Raw genomic sequence first — 17936 nt, 5'->3', positions numbered from 1 at the left:
AATATTCTTTAAGCGAATGTATGTAATACCTAAGCACCCCTTAGCAGCAGTAACAGTCGGAGCATCTCACTTTCGGGAAGGCGATATAACGAGCGCTTCCATGGCATACCAAAATTTGCGCGACTAGTGGGTGCGGTCATTGAACCCTGACCAATTTTAAAAGGGACAACTGCATGACAAGCGGCGATTTTGAGATGCGCTTCTGCCAGGAGTGGACCAAATAGTTGAATTGTGTGCATATTGAGTTCGTTCGTACGCGATAAATTTTTAATATTTTTCAATGCCTATTGGCTAGGTAATATGTAGATTATTTGGATTATGGAAAAAAAATTATTATTAAATATTAATTAATAATATATTTTCTTATATCGACAAATAAATAGGGAAGCGGCGCTTCCTCCGCTTCCATGGACCGCACGCCTCTGCTTCCTACCAATTCCTCTTTTTCCGTCGATCTTTCCGTTGAGTTTTAACTACAGTATCCTGTATCTGTTTAATCTGTTACCTCTCATTATAAGCCCCAGATATTCAAGTTTGCTATTTTTATCATCTTCATTAAGTCACCTTCGCCTTGACCTACCCTGTTTAAGACTTCTCTGTTTGAAATGCGTTGAACCGAAGATATTCTGAGCATTTTAACATATGACCACATCTCGAAGGCTTCTAACTTGTTCATCACGTTAACCTTCATGATCCAGGTTTCACATCCATGTAGTAATACAGGGTACAAATAACATTTTAGGAACTTGATTCTTAGTCGTAAATTCAGCTGAGAATTGCTCAGAATAGATCTAAGTTTCATATATCAATTCATCTAATCAATAGTTTTTCTATTTTTCCATAATTGAGAATATAATTTACCATAAGTACATATTATATCGAGATCGAAAAAAAGTTTTTTTGGCCGTTATAGCGAAACATTTTAGGCCGTAAATCGAGAACTGCCTTAATATGTATTATCCTGCATAAATAAGAAATTATTCCCAACGAAAGGGGCGTAGATACTCTCATACAGTCCGTCTTAATTTACTTACCGTTGCACGTCATTATTTACGTTAGAGATCTAAGTTGACATTGTTGCCCAATTACAAAAAATTCTTGAATTCATTTTAAATCAAATACATCACATAATTTTTGCGGAGGTGGAATATACAGCAAAACAAATTAATATTCAATGTAAATAAATAAAAACTTTGGAAATAGAAAACAAGAATTAAGTTATAATCTTACGTTAAAGTACATAATAAAAACAGTGAATATAAAGAAACAAATAAATAGTAAAGAATAAAAACAAATATGAAGTGTCATCACCGCAACTGTCAAATAAATGTTACCAATTTATGCCAAAATATCACCTTCGTTCGATTACAGTTACAGTGTGTTCCGAACAAATGTGCTTCACAAAAACGCTTTATAATCCATTTATACAAATTAAATAAAAAGTGTTATTGTGTATTTCTTTAAGTTAGCATTAATAGAACTCTTTAAATATAATTTCTACGCGTACATAATAAAATATGTCTAGTGGCTGTAATGCCAGTGTACTCGGCAAAATGAGTCTAAAAAAGAACACACCTACCGCCTAAATATTTCGTGTTGGTATCATGTGACGTCACGGGCTGTGACGCGGATGACGTGCAACGGTAAGTAAATTAGACGGAGTATATGTACCTATCAGTGGCGGCTCGTGATGTTTAAAATAGGGGAGGCTATACATAACTCTAAAATATCTAGACAAATTTGCACTAGCAAAATAATGCGCCAGAAAATGTAATGTAAGGCCCCTTTTTTGACCATTTTTTATTTACATTTCATAATATCATAATTCATAATTTCATAATATCATATCATTTTAAGAATACACTCTGGTGCAGAAAAATCGATCCACTAAAAATTTGGTCATTTTTGATGTTTTGAATTTCCTAAACCTTTTGTCCGATTTAATTGATTTTTTACCACATTATAGCCTTATCCATTGACAATATCGATGTAATAATATTGTTGCTAGACAGTAAACTGTCATTGTATACCGGATTTACGAATCAAACTGTGTTTTTTTCTCAAAGTTCGCATCACCCTGTGGACTATTCTAGCATTTATAAAACACTGAAATTAAAACCCAACTATAGCCTCAGGTTTTCTTAACATTTTGTCTTTCGATTCATTCGCTTATGTTGAATAATAAAAAATTAGGTACTTTAACAACTGGCCATGTTGGTCATCAGTACAGGGTGTTTCTAAATAAGTGCGACAAACTTTAAGGGGTAATTTTACATGAGAAAATAATGACAATTTGTTTTATAATCATATGTCCGCAAACGCTTCGTTTCCGTGATACGGGATGTTCAATTTTCTTTTACAAACTGACGATTTATTTATTGCTTTAAAACCAGTTGAGATATGCAGATCAAATTCGGTGGGTTTTAAAACGTAATTGTTGCACATTTTTTGACATACAATTAAGAATTTTATATTCACCATTGGCGTGCGTACGGGTAATATTATCGGTCATAATACCCGTTTGAGCGCCACTGGTGAATATTAAATTCTTAATTGTATGTCAAAAAATGTGCAATAACTACGTCGTAAAACCCACCAAATTTGATTTGCACATCTCAACTGGTTTTAAAGCAATAAGTAAATCATCAGTTTGTAAAAAAAAAATTGAACATCCCGTATCTCGGAAACGAAGCGTTTGCGGACATATGATTATAAAGAAAATTGTCATTATTTTCTCATGTACAATAACCCCAAGTTTTGTGCAAATATTTTAGAAACACCCTGTACTGATGACGAACATGGCCAGTTGTTAAAGTACTTAACTTTTTTATTATCCAACATAAGCGAATGAATCGAAAGACAAAACGTTAAGAAAACCTGAGGCTATAGTTGGGTTTTAATTTCAGTATTTTATAAATGCCAGAATAGTCCACAGGGTGATGCGAACTTTGAGAAAAAACACAGTTTGATTCGTACACCCGGTATACAATGATAGTTTGACTGGCTAGCAACAATATTATTACAGAGATATTGTCAATGAATGTGGCTATAACGTGGTAAAAAATCACTTAAATCGGACAACAGGTTTAGGAAATTTGAAACATCAAAAATGACCAAATTTTTAGTGGATCGATTTTTTGCACTGCAGTGTAATTAATCTAATTGTAAAAGTTTAATACCAAAGTTTGTGTCGTTTATTTGTTAACAATTCCATCTTTGTAAGTAGATATGCATATCAAAATAAATACAGATTTGAAGTTTTGCAGTCCATACAGGTTGAAGGTTTACATTTTTTAAGATACTCAAATGAATTTTTTAATTCGAAACGCGGCCTACTGCGAATTGAAAAACATGATAAATTACCGATATTTTGCTTTGCGTTACAAATATCTCAAAAAGTTATTTTAACAAGTTGTTCCAAATCCTACTCTAACACCAAATACCAAATTTCATAACAAAATTCGCACTTTTAGTTTTTTCATTATTTTTAGTCAGGACCCTAAAATTCGTTGTCCCGAGATGCACGCAATGGCAACGGAGCCGAGAAGCTAGTTAGCCTCCGTTGGTAAATCTCCGGGCAGCGTGTTAGGAGACCGGGACTCCTTAAACGCCTGCTGCGCTGCGCGGAGCATTAGCAACGGAGGCTAGCCGGCTTCTCGGCTCCGTTCATGCATCTCGGGATAACCCAGGGTCTGCAATAATAAGTAAAAAAACTGAGAGGCAATCAGCGTTCTAAGATGTTTACTTCTGCACAGAAAATGTATAGAAACCAATATAAACATAGCAAGTTGACAGCTTATAGAACAACTGTATTTGTAGTTTACATACAGTTGTCATTGTATTAAAGTTGTAAAAGTTATAAGTATTGTAATATTGTTGGGGTGTGAGTAAAGTTTTTTTTTTAAGCAGAGTAACAATGGTATTAATTACTGTATTTTTTGTATGGAAAAACAATTATTTTGAATAGTTTCATGACAGTCACATGACATGATAGACATGGGTCACAGGTGAGAAAGGGCCGGATTAGTCCACGCCTAGAAATGATGCTGTGAGATGCAAAGTGGCCTAACCCACAACTTAAAATGTTACCAAAACGCTTTTATTACATTAAAGTTATCCCTTATTTAAGTATTTTCAGATGCAGAGTGGCTCAAGCGTTGGTTGCTTGAGCCACTCTGCATCTGAAAATACTTAAATAAGGGATAACTTTAATGTAATAAAAGCGTTTTGGTAACATTTTAAGTTGTGGGTTAGGCCACTTTGCATCTCACAGCATCATTTCTAGGCGTGGACTAATCCGGCCCTTTCTCACCTGTGACCCATGTCTGTCATGTCATGTGACTGTCATGAAACTATTCAAAATAATTGTTTTTCCATACAAAAAATACATTAATTAATACCATTGTTACTCTGCTTTAAAAAAAACTTTACTCACACCCCAACAATATTACAATACTTATAACTTTTACAACTTTAATACAATGACAACTGTATGTAAACTACAAATACAGTTGTTCTATAAGCTGTCAACTTTCTATGTTTATATTGGTTTCTATACATTTTCTGTGCAGAAGTAAACAGTGCAACAAGTGAAGGGTTCAGGACTGTATTACCTCAATGCACCCGTGTGTCTAGTAGCGTGGCGGTTACTGTATTATATTTCTTTGTTTTGCCGTTTCAGTAAAATGTTTATAGTTGGTTTTTATTTCAGGTTATTCTCAGGAAGAAAATAAAATAAAACTTATGGAAACCTTACATTCGCGCCATAAAGGAAAATCTACAGGTCGCCTAGTTGAAAGAAAAATATTGAACAAAAATATAAAAGTTGCAACTAAACACAAACCTTACAAATGTGAAATTTGTTTTAAGCCTTTTATTACAACACGTGGTTTGAAAAAACATTTGAAAGTGCATACTGATTTGAAAATACACTCGAGAGTGCATACTGGCGAAAAACCCTACAAATGCGAAGTTTGTTTTAAGCAGTTTAGCCAAAGAAATAATTTGAAAAGACATTCGAGAGTACACACTGAAGAAAAACTTGACAAGTGTGAAATTTGTTTAAAACAAATTACTACAACAGCTCATTTAAAACAACATTTGCGAATACACACTGGGGAAAAACCGTATAAATGTGAAATTTGTTTTAAACAATTTAGTGAAGCATGTAATTTGAAAACACATTTGAGAGTGCACACTGGAGAAAAACCTCACAAGTGTGAAATTTGTTTTAAGCAATTTAGTGAAGCAGGTTCTTTAAAAAAACATATGAGAGTGCACACTGGTGAAAAACCTTACAAGTGTGAAATTTGTTTTAAGCGGTTTTCTCAGAATGGTTATTTGACAAGTCATTTGAGAGTGCACACTGGTGAAAAACCATACAAGTGTGAAATTTGTTTTAATCAGTTTAGGCAAAGAACTAATTTGAAAAGACATTATTTGATAGTGCACACTGGAGAAAAACTTTACAAGTGTGAAATTTGTTTAAAACAGTTTGGTGATTCAGGTAGTTTGAAATATCATTTGACAACACACACCACAGAAAAACCGTATAAGTGTGAAATTTGTTTTAATAAACAATTTTCGCTAAAACGTTTGTTAACTGCACATATGAAAGTTCACAGTGGAAATAACCCTCACAAATGTGAAATTTGTTTTAAACAATTTACTACAACAACTTATTTAAAACAACATTTGCAAACACACACTGGAGAAAAACCTCACGAGTGTGAAATTTGTTTCAGGCAGTTTTCCCAAAAAAGTTCTTTGAAAAATCATTTGAGAATACACACTGGGGAAAAACCGTATAAATGTGAAATATGTTGTAAACAATTTAGTGACGCATGTAATTTGAAAAAACATTTGAGGGTGCACACTGGTGAAAAACCATACAAGTGTGAAATTTGTTTTAAGGCATTTGCTAGAAAATGTGATTTGAAAATTCACTTTAGAATGCACACTGGGGAAAAGCCTTTTAAGTGTAAGATTTGTTTAAAACGGTTTCGTGAAACAGGTTCTTTGAAAAAACATTTGAGAGTGCACACTAGAGAGAAACCTTATGAGTGTGAAATTTGTTTTAAGCAATTTAGTGAAGCAGGTAATTTGAAAGTACATTTGAGAGTGCACACTGGAGAAAAGCCTTTTAAGTGTGAAATTTGTTTTAAGCAATTTAGTGAAGCAGGTAATTTGAAAGTACATTTGAGAGGGCACACTGGAGAAAAAATCTTATTAGTGTGAAATTTGTGTTAACCCAAACAGCACAAGTAGGTACATCCCTGGGGTGTTATTGTCGAATTCATTCGAGCTCATTTCGCATACGAAATTAGAATAAATTCGCTCGAAATCCAGTTTCTTGTATTTTCGAATACTTCGTGTACGAATTTTTTCGTATACGCTGTGAGCTCGTACGTAGAGGGGATATTTAAAATTTCGTGAACGTCAATAGTGACAAATCAGTGAACGTTCGCTGGAAATTTGACATAAATGTCAGTGAATAATTTAAAACATTGAAATTAAAAACATTAATAGGAAAAAATATTAGTTGGTCAAAGCTGTGGTGTATATTTTTACCTTAAATAAACTTACGTTTTAAATACTGAATTTAAGTTTTTTTAATATTTCGTAATATGTAATTGTAAATTAATCTAAGCGCCATCTACACGACAATTGTGAAAGTATCCGAAGTAAGAAATTAATATTTCATTAATAGAACGTCAAAATGGTTAGCAAAATCTTAAAAAAATCGATTACAATTTAATTACTTTTTTGCGTTGTAAATACTACGCGATAAAAATTAAATAATAAATTTAAAAATTTCCGGCGAAAGCTGCATTAGTAAAATCCGCTGGTTAGCGACTCCAGCGAAGCTCAGAGCGTATACGCCGACTCGAATGGATCTAAATGTTCGAATTTTGATGCTCGTATACGAATTAAAGAAACAGAAATAACAGACAGAAAAAACAGAGCATATTTACTGATGCAACAGGGGCACAGAACCCGACAAGCAGAGGAAGAATATAAACAACTACGCAAAGAAGAACAGAAAACTCCCCAAAGAAAAAAGAGAGAATATATGAACAAAGAACTTCAAGAACTGCAAGAACTAAGTAGATCGACAGAGACAAGAAAATTTTATCAGAAACTGAACAAAAGCAGAAAAGACTTCAAACCGAGAACGACGATGTGTAGAGATAAGGAAGGTAATATATTGACAGAACTGCAAGAGATACTAAGAAGATGGACAGAACATTTTACGGAAAAGCTTGAAGGAGATGGGAGTGAGACGAACCCTGATATACTATTAGACCAAGCAGACAACAGAGAAAAGAGTCCACCAACAATAGCCGAGATTAGAACAGCAGTAGACAAATTAAAGAACAATAAATTACCGGGATCGGATCAAGTAGCATCGGAATTACTGAAGGAAGGAGGAGACACACTACAGAAAGCGATACATGAATTGATAACAAAGATATGGTCAAATAAACAGCTACCAGCGGAGTGGAATAGTGGTATTATTGTACTATTACATAAAAAAGGGAATCAGTTAGAATGTGGAAACTACCGTGGAATCACGCTGCTGAATGCAGCATACAAAATAATGTCCAACGTCATTTATGAAAGACTTGGACCACACGCTGAAAAAATAGTTGGCAGGTACCAAAGTGGCTTCTGTAGACAGAAGTCAAAAATAGACCAGATATTTGTTCTGCGACAGATCCTCAAAAAAACAAGTGAACATAACATCGACACACATCATCTCTTCATAGACTTCGAAAGCACATATGACAATATAAACCGAGAATTCTTAATAAAAGCAATGAAAGAATTTAATATACCAACACAACTAATAGAACTGATAAAAGAATCTCTAAAAGTAGAAAGTAAAATCCGGATACAAAACAAACTAACGGAAACAATAGATGTGAAAAAGGGACTACGCCAGGGAGACGCTCTATCATGCATCTTGTTCAACATCGTACTCGAGAAAATAATGAGGGACACAACAGTCAATACTCGAGGAACAATAATTAATAAAAGCGTGCAAATATTAGCATTTGCAGATGATGTTGACATAATCGCAAGATCAAGAAGAGAAATGATAGAGGCATTCAATCAAATAGAACCAGCTGCACAAAGTAGTGGCCTTAAAATCAACCAGAACAAAACAAAATATATGCAGGTAAGTAAAAACACAGAAATAAGGCAGCCACAAAATATAACAATAGGAGAATACAACATCGAGGGGGTAAAAAACTTTACATACTTGGGATCCCTAGTCACATCTGATAATAACGTAGCAGAGGAAGTGAAGAGGCGAATATTTATTGCCAATAAAAGTTACCATGGCTTAATTCGGCAACTAAGATCAGATAACGTCGCAAGGAAAACAAAATGCCAAATATACAAAACCTTAATAAGACCGGTACTCACATACGGCTCAGAAACCTGGACATTCACTAAAAGAGAGGAAACATTGCTAGCCACCTTTGAAAGAAAAATCTTGCGACACATATAGAAGGGCACAAAAGAAAATGGAATTTGACGAAGAAGGTACAACTTTGAACTATACGAAATATACGAGGATCCGGATATCATAACATTCATTAAAATAGGACGGCTGCGTTGGATGGGACATGTAGAAAGAATGGAAGAAGGCGAAATACCAAACAAAATATTCAAATAGATGCCAGTAGGAAAAAGAACAAGAGGAAGACCGAAGCTGAGATATTTAGAACAAATAGAAAATGATATAAAAACCTTAAAAATAAAAAACTGGAGAAAAAAGCACGAAACAGATCAGAGTGGAGAAGAATCCTGGAACAGGCCAAGACCCAGAAAGGGCTGTCGAGCCAATGATGATGGTGATACGAATTAAAGTAATAATTGTCATTATGTGATGTGTACGTCAGATAAGATCTCAGATGATAGTTTGTAATCGTTGTTGCATACAATATTTTTACATTGAACTTACATTTTAACATTGGATGCATCTCAAAAAATTCTCTCAATTCTTTTTTTGTTCGGCCAATACTGAATCACTATATTTCATGCCCTTTTTTGCTCTTTTCAGCTAATTTACAATACAAGAATCGAATTGTTTTAGATAACAGAATCATAGACTTATATATTATCATAGAAAGAGTGTCATTCAGAGCGAAGTGACAACACCGTCTTTTTTATTTGGCTCAGTGCTGTTTCACCCTTACGCTTAGTAAAGCAGCGACAGTAGTCCTCCCCTTCCTTGCCTGTACTCACACTTAAATGTCATCTTAGTTTCTCGATACAATGTGCTAGAAAGAGATAGCACCAAACCAGTCCAAGAGATCTTGTCGTCAGGAAGTGTGGAGGGTTAGGCTCACTCTATGTTAATATACAGGGTGATGCAGATAAAGGGCCTATTAGAAATATCTCGAGAACTAAAGATAAGAAAATCATGAAAATTGTTATACAGGGGTTTTGAGGTGTGAACTATTTAATGAAAATATTTTGGTCTCTTTGCTACTTCCGGTTATACCGGAAGTTGATTGTAACTTCGTTTTTTTTTTAAATGGGACACCCTGTATATTTTTACATTTTTGAATTCTCGATTTTTTCTTTCTTTAAATATAAGGTTTTGTAATATTATACAGGGTAGGTTAAAAGATAATTACGTTTTCTTATTAATTTCGTAGCAACATTCATACCCTGTAGGCTTGTAGTAGTTTGACATAATAAACTCTATTTATGTTCAAATGATTTTTTAATATAGTCTACTATTGTTAGGAATTATTGGTATAGTTAAATTTTTCGTTTTAGTATACAGGGTTGGTCCAAACTCGGAATGAGTATTTTCTGAGTTTTCTTAAATGGAACACCCTGTATTTTAGTATTGTAATGAAATGTTCTTTTATGGTACATTTTAATTACTTAAGCACTCCCTATACCTAACTGCTTTAATTTGCGAGTTATTGGTAATTCAAGCAAAACATTAATTGCAACACAAAATATGTGAAATTGTATTAGGTTGGCCATGAAAATATTCATTCACAAATAATTTTTGGAAATAAATACATATTAATCTAGACTGATACTTAAAATTGCCAATAATGGTTGAACTGTCAAAATACCATCGAAGTTAAGATTGTTGGTGCGATTAACAATTAAGCACAAATTAAAGCAGTTATAATGCTTAAGAAATAAAAAAGTACCATGAAGTATCATTTCATTACAATACTAAAATATAGGGTGTTCCATTTAAGAAAACTCAGAAAATACTCATTCCGAGTTTAGATCTACCCTGTATACTAAAATTAAAAATTTAGCTATACTAATAATTGTTAACAATAGTAGACTATATTAAAAATCATTTGAACGTAAATAGAGTTTATTATGTCAAACTACTACAATCCTACAGGGTGTGAATTTTGCTACGAAATTAATAAGCAAACGTAATTATCTTTTAACCTACCCTGTATAATGTTACAAAACATTATATTTTAAGAAAGAAGAAATCGAGGAGAATCCAAAAATGTCAAAATATACAGGGTGTCCCATTTAAAAAAACGAAGTTATAAGCAACTTCCGGTATAACCGGAAGTACCAAGTAGATGAAAATATTTTCATTAAATAGATCAGTCTTCAAAACCCTCATAATTCAGTTACCTTTAGTTCTCGAGATATTTCTAATAGGCCCTTTATCTGTCTCACCCTATATACCTCTATGGACGTGGCTGCGTTCACCAGAATTAATCGGTTTAAGTTTCAACTAAACAGCTCTGTTTCAGCGCTTTAAAACTATGTTCAATCTGGTGATTGATCAAAAGAAATAATTTTTAGTGCTGCTGTGCTGGACTTGGCAGAACCATTGGATGATAATGTATTCTCATCATAAAGAAATAATAATGCCACGAGAAATATGAATTATGTTGAAAATATTCTTCCTCAATACATAGATTTACAATTTCGTGAGCATAGACAATTATGTATCTTCCCATTTTCAATTACTTTATAATTAAAACATGATTAAAACCATTGTAAAAGTAAATATTTTCAAATAAGCACGCCATACAATATATTTCTTAAACACGTTCAATATTGAAGCGATGCAAATCCTACGTTGAATAAAATGGCGACCGCTTCGTCAACACGTTGAAGTTTAGCCTAAATTGACATTGACGTTTACCCGAAAAATCTTAAACAGTTTCAAAGCGCTGATACAGCGCACTGGTCTGGTGAACGCACCCAAAAATCACCACAAGATAGGTCAAGTAAAACTGTCAATTATTCTCATTTATTTTTCTTATTTGAGCTTTGGTTGTTCGAATTTGCAGTGTTGCCGGTGCAAATTCTTCTCGTAGACGTAGGTATATCCAGGTCCACGTGTGTAATGTGTGTGGCGCACACAGGCGCAGTGTGTCCAGAAACTCTACCGACAAACGAAGACAGGAGATTCCTCAGATAATTTTAAGACAATTTAACCCAATTCACCTAGCCCGAAAATGCTTCCTAAGGGAGCTAGAGCTTTTTGAAGATGGCGTCATGTAATTAGTTTTTCTTAAATACCTCCAGAACGTTTCTATTTAGAAAAATGAAAATTGGTATGCATATTTACTTTCCAGAAATGAATCGATTTCATCCATTGCAAATTTCTAGTACCGGTCATAGGCGTCCGTTTTGGGTAGGGCAACGGTTATTTTATCGCCTAACTTTTTTGTCTTTAATTTTTAAGCATTTTTGGCTCTGAATTATTAAATTGTTAGGTATTCTAGTACTAAAAGGTTCTTACTTTAAGTCGATAGGATACACCGTTTTCTAGAAAAATCGATTTGAAAATTTTTCGTTCTTTGAATGTCAAAAAAAAGATTAAAAAAAACTATTTAGAAAGATGAAAACTGGTACATTTATTTATTTTCCAGAGATTAATCGATTTCATTAATGGCGAATTTCTACTACCGGTCATAGGCGTACGTTTTGGGTAGGTCAACAGTTATTTTATAGCATAATCTTATTGTCTTTAATTTTTAAGTATTTTTGACACTAGATTATTCAATTATGAGATATTCGAGTACTAAAAGTTACTCTTGCTTTAAGTTGGTAAAATACATCGTTTTTTTTTATTTTTTTCGATTTTTTTTTCAAATTCCCAAAACTAAAAACTTTCAAATCGATTTTTCTAGAAAACGGTGTGTCCTACCGACTTAAAGTAAGACTACCTTTTAGTACTAGAATACCTTGCAATTTAATAATCCAGTATCAAAAATGCTTAAAAGTTGAAGACAAAAAAGTTATGCGATAAAATAACTGTCGCCCTACCCAAAACGGACGCCTATGGCCGGTACTAGAAATTCGCACAATGGAATCGATTCATTACTGAAAAGTAAACATGTATACAAATTTTCGTTTTTCCAAATAGAAGCGTTCTCGAGGTATTTAAGAAAAACTAATTACATGTCGCCATCTTCAAAGAGCTCTAGCTCCCTTAGGGAGCATTTTCGGACTAGGTGAATTGGGTTAAATTGTCTTAAAATTATCTGAGGAATCTCATCCTGTCTTCGTTTGTCGGCAGAGTTTCTGGACACCCTGTATAGTGATGTTAAATATTTAAATGGCCATTAAAAAATAACGGTTGAATATAAAAAAGTGAAAATTTAGGATTGTATGTATATTTTGGTTCTACATCGTATAAAATTAAGAAAAAAGAGTTTGTCCAAAAAAATTTAGAAAAATTTCGGGGGGGGGGCAAGCCCCCTTTTCACTTAGGTTGACCGTACCACTGCGAAAACCATCCCGCGTTCATGCACAACAACTTTGATTAAGGTCATCATACGATCAAATGCATAGTTTGCAAGTCTATAAGGTACATACATACATACAAACATACATACATTCATTTTTATTTATACTTACATTGTACCTTACAGAGAATGTGTAGAAATGCAAACAAATTTAACAGTATTTAATGATTTTTTCGATTTATCACTAAGTACTATTAAAAATAAGATCGAAAATACCTTTTATGTAATCACATTGTGCTTTAATGAGTTAAGTTAAATTTAAGTTGATTTGTAAAAAATGGCAAGTTCGTAAATAAAGTATTAAGTGCATTAAGTACATAAAGTACATTACGTTACATAGAATTTTGTTCTGATTATAATTAGGTAATTAATAATTAAAAAATGACTTTTTTTATAAATTAAAAAAAATCCACTAAAGCAGATATTATTTTAGTGTAAATTACAAAATCTCTCTTGTAATTTTTCTATTAAGTTGATCGTTTTCGAATTATAAACAATTTAAAACAAAAAAGAGAGAAAAATGACGATTTTAAAGGCTTAAAACATATGTTAAGTAATAAAATATCATTTTTGAAATTACGAAGTACCTAAATTCAAGTTAAAACTTTGTTCTATCAGTTCTTGATAAGTATTTTAGACTTATTTCAGTTTAAAACATTGTTTTTAAACGCTTTTATTTAGTTCAACAGTTTGCGTCAAATCTTTAGACACGTTAATTAGACTGCCTTTTCTTCAATGCAAATGAATGAAAATTTGCAGACATGCATTCGCGGGAACAATACACGAATAGTCAATAAAAAAAATTTTCACTAGTAATACCACTAGAGGTCAAATTATTTCCGGAAATTTTTTTGAGATCATGAATATTTTGAAAATTTCCCGAGTCGCAGACGAGGGAAATTTTCTAAAAATATTCATGATCAAAAAAAAATTTCCGGATATTAATTTGACTTCGCGTGGTATTCGGTAAGAAAATTCCACACCAAATTTGCATTTGAAAATCCAAAGCTGCATGAACAGATTAATAGCGCGCCATAGCTTTGTCAGCAATTATTTATAGTCCAGAAAGCCACTGCGCATCCGCTAGGAAAAATATTCTAATTCGGATTTTTTGCACAATCTTACTCAAAAAGGACTCCTTTTAACAAATTTGCATGTTGCCAGGACCAAAAAGTGGTCAAAAATTTTTTAAACTTTTTTTTTTGTTTTTTTCCTAAAATTGTATGGTACACCGACAGTATGGTGCAAATGAAAGGAATAAATTCGTTATTTCGTAAACCGGCGACTTTAAGGAAAAATCCCGAAACAGGTCGATTTTTTAAGTTATGATATTGTGGCATATATGGTATACTAATGACGTCATCCATGTGGACGCGATGACGTAATCGATGATTTTTTTTAATGACAATAGGGGTCGTGTGCTAGCTTATTTGAAAGATTCTTCAATTCTCTATTCAATAATATAAACATTTACATAATTATTTATACAGGGTGTCCAAAAAATTTTTATTAAATTAAATTATTTGACAAAAAAAGAAGTAGAAGGACACCCTGTATAAATAAATATGTAAATTTTTACATTACTGAATAGAGAATTGAAGAACCTTTCAAATGAGCTAACACACTACCCCTATTCTCATTTAAAAAAATCATAGATTACGTCATCACGCCCAGACGGATGACGTCACTAGTATACCATATATGCCACAATATCATAACTTAAAAATAAAAATCGACCTGTTTCGGGATTTTTCTTTAAAGTCGCCGGTTTACGAAATAACGAATTTATTCCTTTCATTTGCACCATACTGTCGGTGGAAAATAGTGTCGCGCACGCTTGATTAGCAATTAAAAAACAAAGGAGTTTTGAATATTGTATTGCAAAAAACTCTTCGGGATTTCATCAATCGATGTTTAAAGAATATCTATCTACCTTGGCAACATTCAAATTTTCAGTTTTTCACATAGTTTTTGAGGGTTAAAAATGGCCGATTTCGCAATTTTTCAATTTTTAATCGCTTATATGTCAAAAACTATCATTTTTAGAGAAGAGTCACTAAAGACCTTTTCTGTTTGAAATGATCCAAAAAACCTAAAAAAAACTTTTTTCCATGCAAAAAAAATAATTTTAGGAAAAAAAACAAAAAAAAAACGTTTAAAAAATTTTTGACCACCTTTTGGTCCTGGCAACATGCAAATTTGTTAAAAGGAGTCCTTTTTGAGTAAGATTGTGCAAAAAATCCGAATTAGAATATTTTTCCTAGCGGATGCGCAGTGGCTTTCTGGACTATTAGGCTTTCAAATTCGTAATTTCTACTCATTGTAGTTGCATGGGAATACCATTTCAAGATAGAAAATAGTATATTCTTCAATTTTACATAAGTTTTGATTAACTACAAGTGATACAAAATTATTTTTTGGCGTTTTTAAAACTAAACTACGCAAAATTGAAAGTACTGAATGGGAAAAAGGTAAATAAATTAGTGTCTAAATATTATATATATTTTATTAGACATAGAAACTTAATTGAAAACATTCAAAGTCCTGCATTTTCGCCATTAAGAAGAGAGGAGGTGTCCGAAGAATATAGAAAACATCTTAGCTTTGTAACTAAAATGAATCAAAACTAAATTATGTAAACAAATAAAAACCAGTCTGTCAAAAATGTTCTGTTATTGTAAACGTCAAAAAATTTCCACTATAATTCGCTGTTGGATACCCCACGAGCAAAAAATTTCCGATAAAATACCTCCGTTGCCATGGTGATCTGTCAAAATAACGTATTTTGATTGGTTCAAGATTACAGGTGTGGAATTTTCATGTTTATTAATTGTTTAAATAAAAAAAAACGATTTTAATGGAAAACGCTTGTTTTTTACAATGTAAAAACTTGAAACTTTTACGGATTGTATAGCTAATATGAACAATACATAATTTCACTTTTTACGTTAATTGTTTACGTTATACTTCATTAATAAACAATAAAGTTTTAAATTTTTTGCCGATTCCGACTACTTTTCATGTTAGTACATCATATATGTTTTATACATATTTTAATAAACATGACGATATATTTTAATGTTTAAAAAGTGTAAGACTAAAAAGTAAAAAATACAAAAAAAAATTGTAAGAAACGCTTTTCTTTAGTTACGTGTGACTAAAATTAAAAATATAAAAAAATCAACCAAAAAGCAAAAAATATAAAAAATTGAAAAAATCTAACACATTCGTTAAAGAAAAGCGTGGGGCGAAAACCGTTTATTCTAACATTATTTAACCGGATGTGTTAGATTTTTTCAATTTTTTTTATTTTTTGCTTTTTAGTTGATTTTTTTATAATATTTTTAATTTTAGTCACTCGTAACTAAAGAAAAGCGTTTCTTAAAATTTTTTTCATATTTTTTTATTTAGTTGTTAATGCAGACCGATCGCCCTTCTTCCCATAAAAAACCTTCCTCATTAATAATTAAAAATATATTTTAGAATAAAGCATGGCCAACATTCTTATCGGGACTTGATAGAATAGAAGAAGATTTGAACTTTTTAGGTACTTGATGGTTACAAAAATAATATTTTTTACTTGTGTTTTTGAGCCTTGAAAATGGTCTTGGTTCGTTCTTTTTTCAGTTTTAAATTATTGATAACCCGAAAACGATCTACTTAAATGAAAAATTACAAAATACGTTTTTCGTTTAGAATGATCCAAAGAATCTAAAATAATGTCTGCCTGGGTCGAAATTTTTTTTTAATATTTTATAAAAAAATTAGGTTTTTAATTAATTATATGTAGTCAGAACAAAATTATGTCGGTCACCCCTTGTTTTTATGTATATTAGCTTATGTACTAAATTATATACATATTGGGTGGAATGCATAAAACGTGGTAGCTGCTAATGCTTCAAGTACGTACTACATTTTTGAAGAATTTGCTACACTGACAAAGCATTTGCTTTCCTCCGTAGCATCTGCTACTATTTACCAGATACATAGAAGAATGTACTACGCTTTTGAAGTATTTGCTAGTTTAGTAGAATTTGCTTCAGTTTAGGTGAAGTTGGTGGATGAACGACTTCGGCGTATGTGTTTTTTATTAAAAATTGCAGCATTTATGAATGTTCGTCGTAGAAAAATCTACAAACCAGGAAGAAGATACAATGACGATATTTATCGTAAAATATTTAGGTAATTATCATGAATCATGCAATTTTATTCATACAGTGCGCTGGAATATTAACTATTACCTCCCATATTAACTCATTTATTTTTAGTATATAAGCAAAACGCTCGTAGAGGTCAATTTTGAAAATAATATATCATAGTATATTATAGCATCATTGTTTCGAACTTTACGCAATCCCTCTTCAGGTGACAGTGATAACTATGATTTTTTAAATGGGAAAGTACATCATGTGACACCCCATTTAAAAGCTTCTGAAATACTGATTACAAAAATGTATAATACTTGGGCAAAATTTCGGTCAAATGCTTTTTAAATGTATTCATTTTTTTCAAATCCTGAGAAAACTAATTTAGTATTTTTGAAAAATTTAAACGCAGAATGAAAGATTACATTATTACCGAGGGCCAAAAGTCCCTTAGACTTAGAATAAACAAAAATTTTCTTTTGAATGATATATTTGAAATTAAAAATCATACTAAATTTTCTCTTCGTTTTCACCCCTGTAACTTATTTAAATAAACAATATAGAAAATTTTAGGGACTTTCGGCCCTCGGTAATAATGTAATCTTTCATTCGGCGTGTAACATTTTAAAAATTCTTATTAGTTTTCTCAGGATTAAAAAAATGAAAGCATTTAAAAATCAGTGGACCGAAATTTTGCACAAGTATTATAAATTTTTGTAATCAGTATTTCAAAAGCTTTTAAATGAGGTGTCACATGATGTACCTACTTTCCCATTTAAAAAAATCAAAGTTATGACTGTCACCTGAAGAGGGATCGCGTAAAGTTCGAAACATTGATGCTATAATATACTATAATTATTTTAATTATTTTAAAAATCGACATGTCCAAGCGTTTTGATTATGCCGAAGACTGTTGAGCTCGAGCACAAGAAATTTGAGCTTCGGCTGCTTCAATTTGTTTTCGTAAGCAGATCTTCTGTAGTTCAATCAGCGACTCCTCCTTCGCACTAGGATA

Source organism: Diabrotica virgifera, chromosome 8, assembly GCF_917563875.1.
Source record: "Diabrotica virgifera virgifera chromosome 8, PGI_DIABVI_V3a".
In the NCBI taxonomy this organism is placed as follows: Eukaryota; Metazoa; Arthropoda; class Insecta; order Coleoptera; family Chrysomelidae; genus Diabrotica; species Diabrotica virgifera.
The sequence above is the reverse complement of the archived record's forward strand: the minus strand, read 5'-3'. Positions refer to the sequence as shown.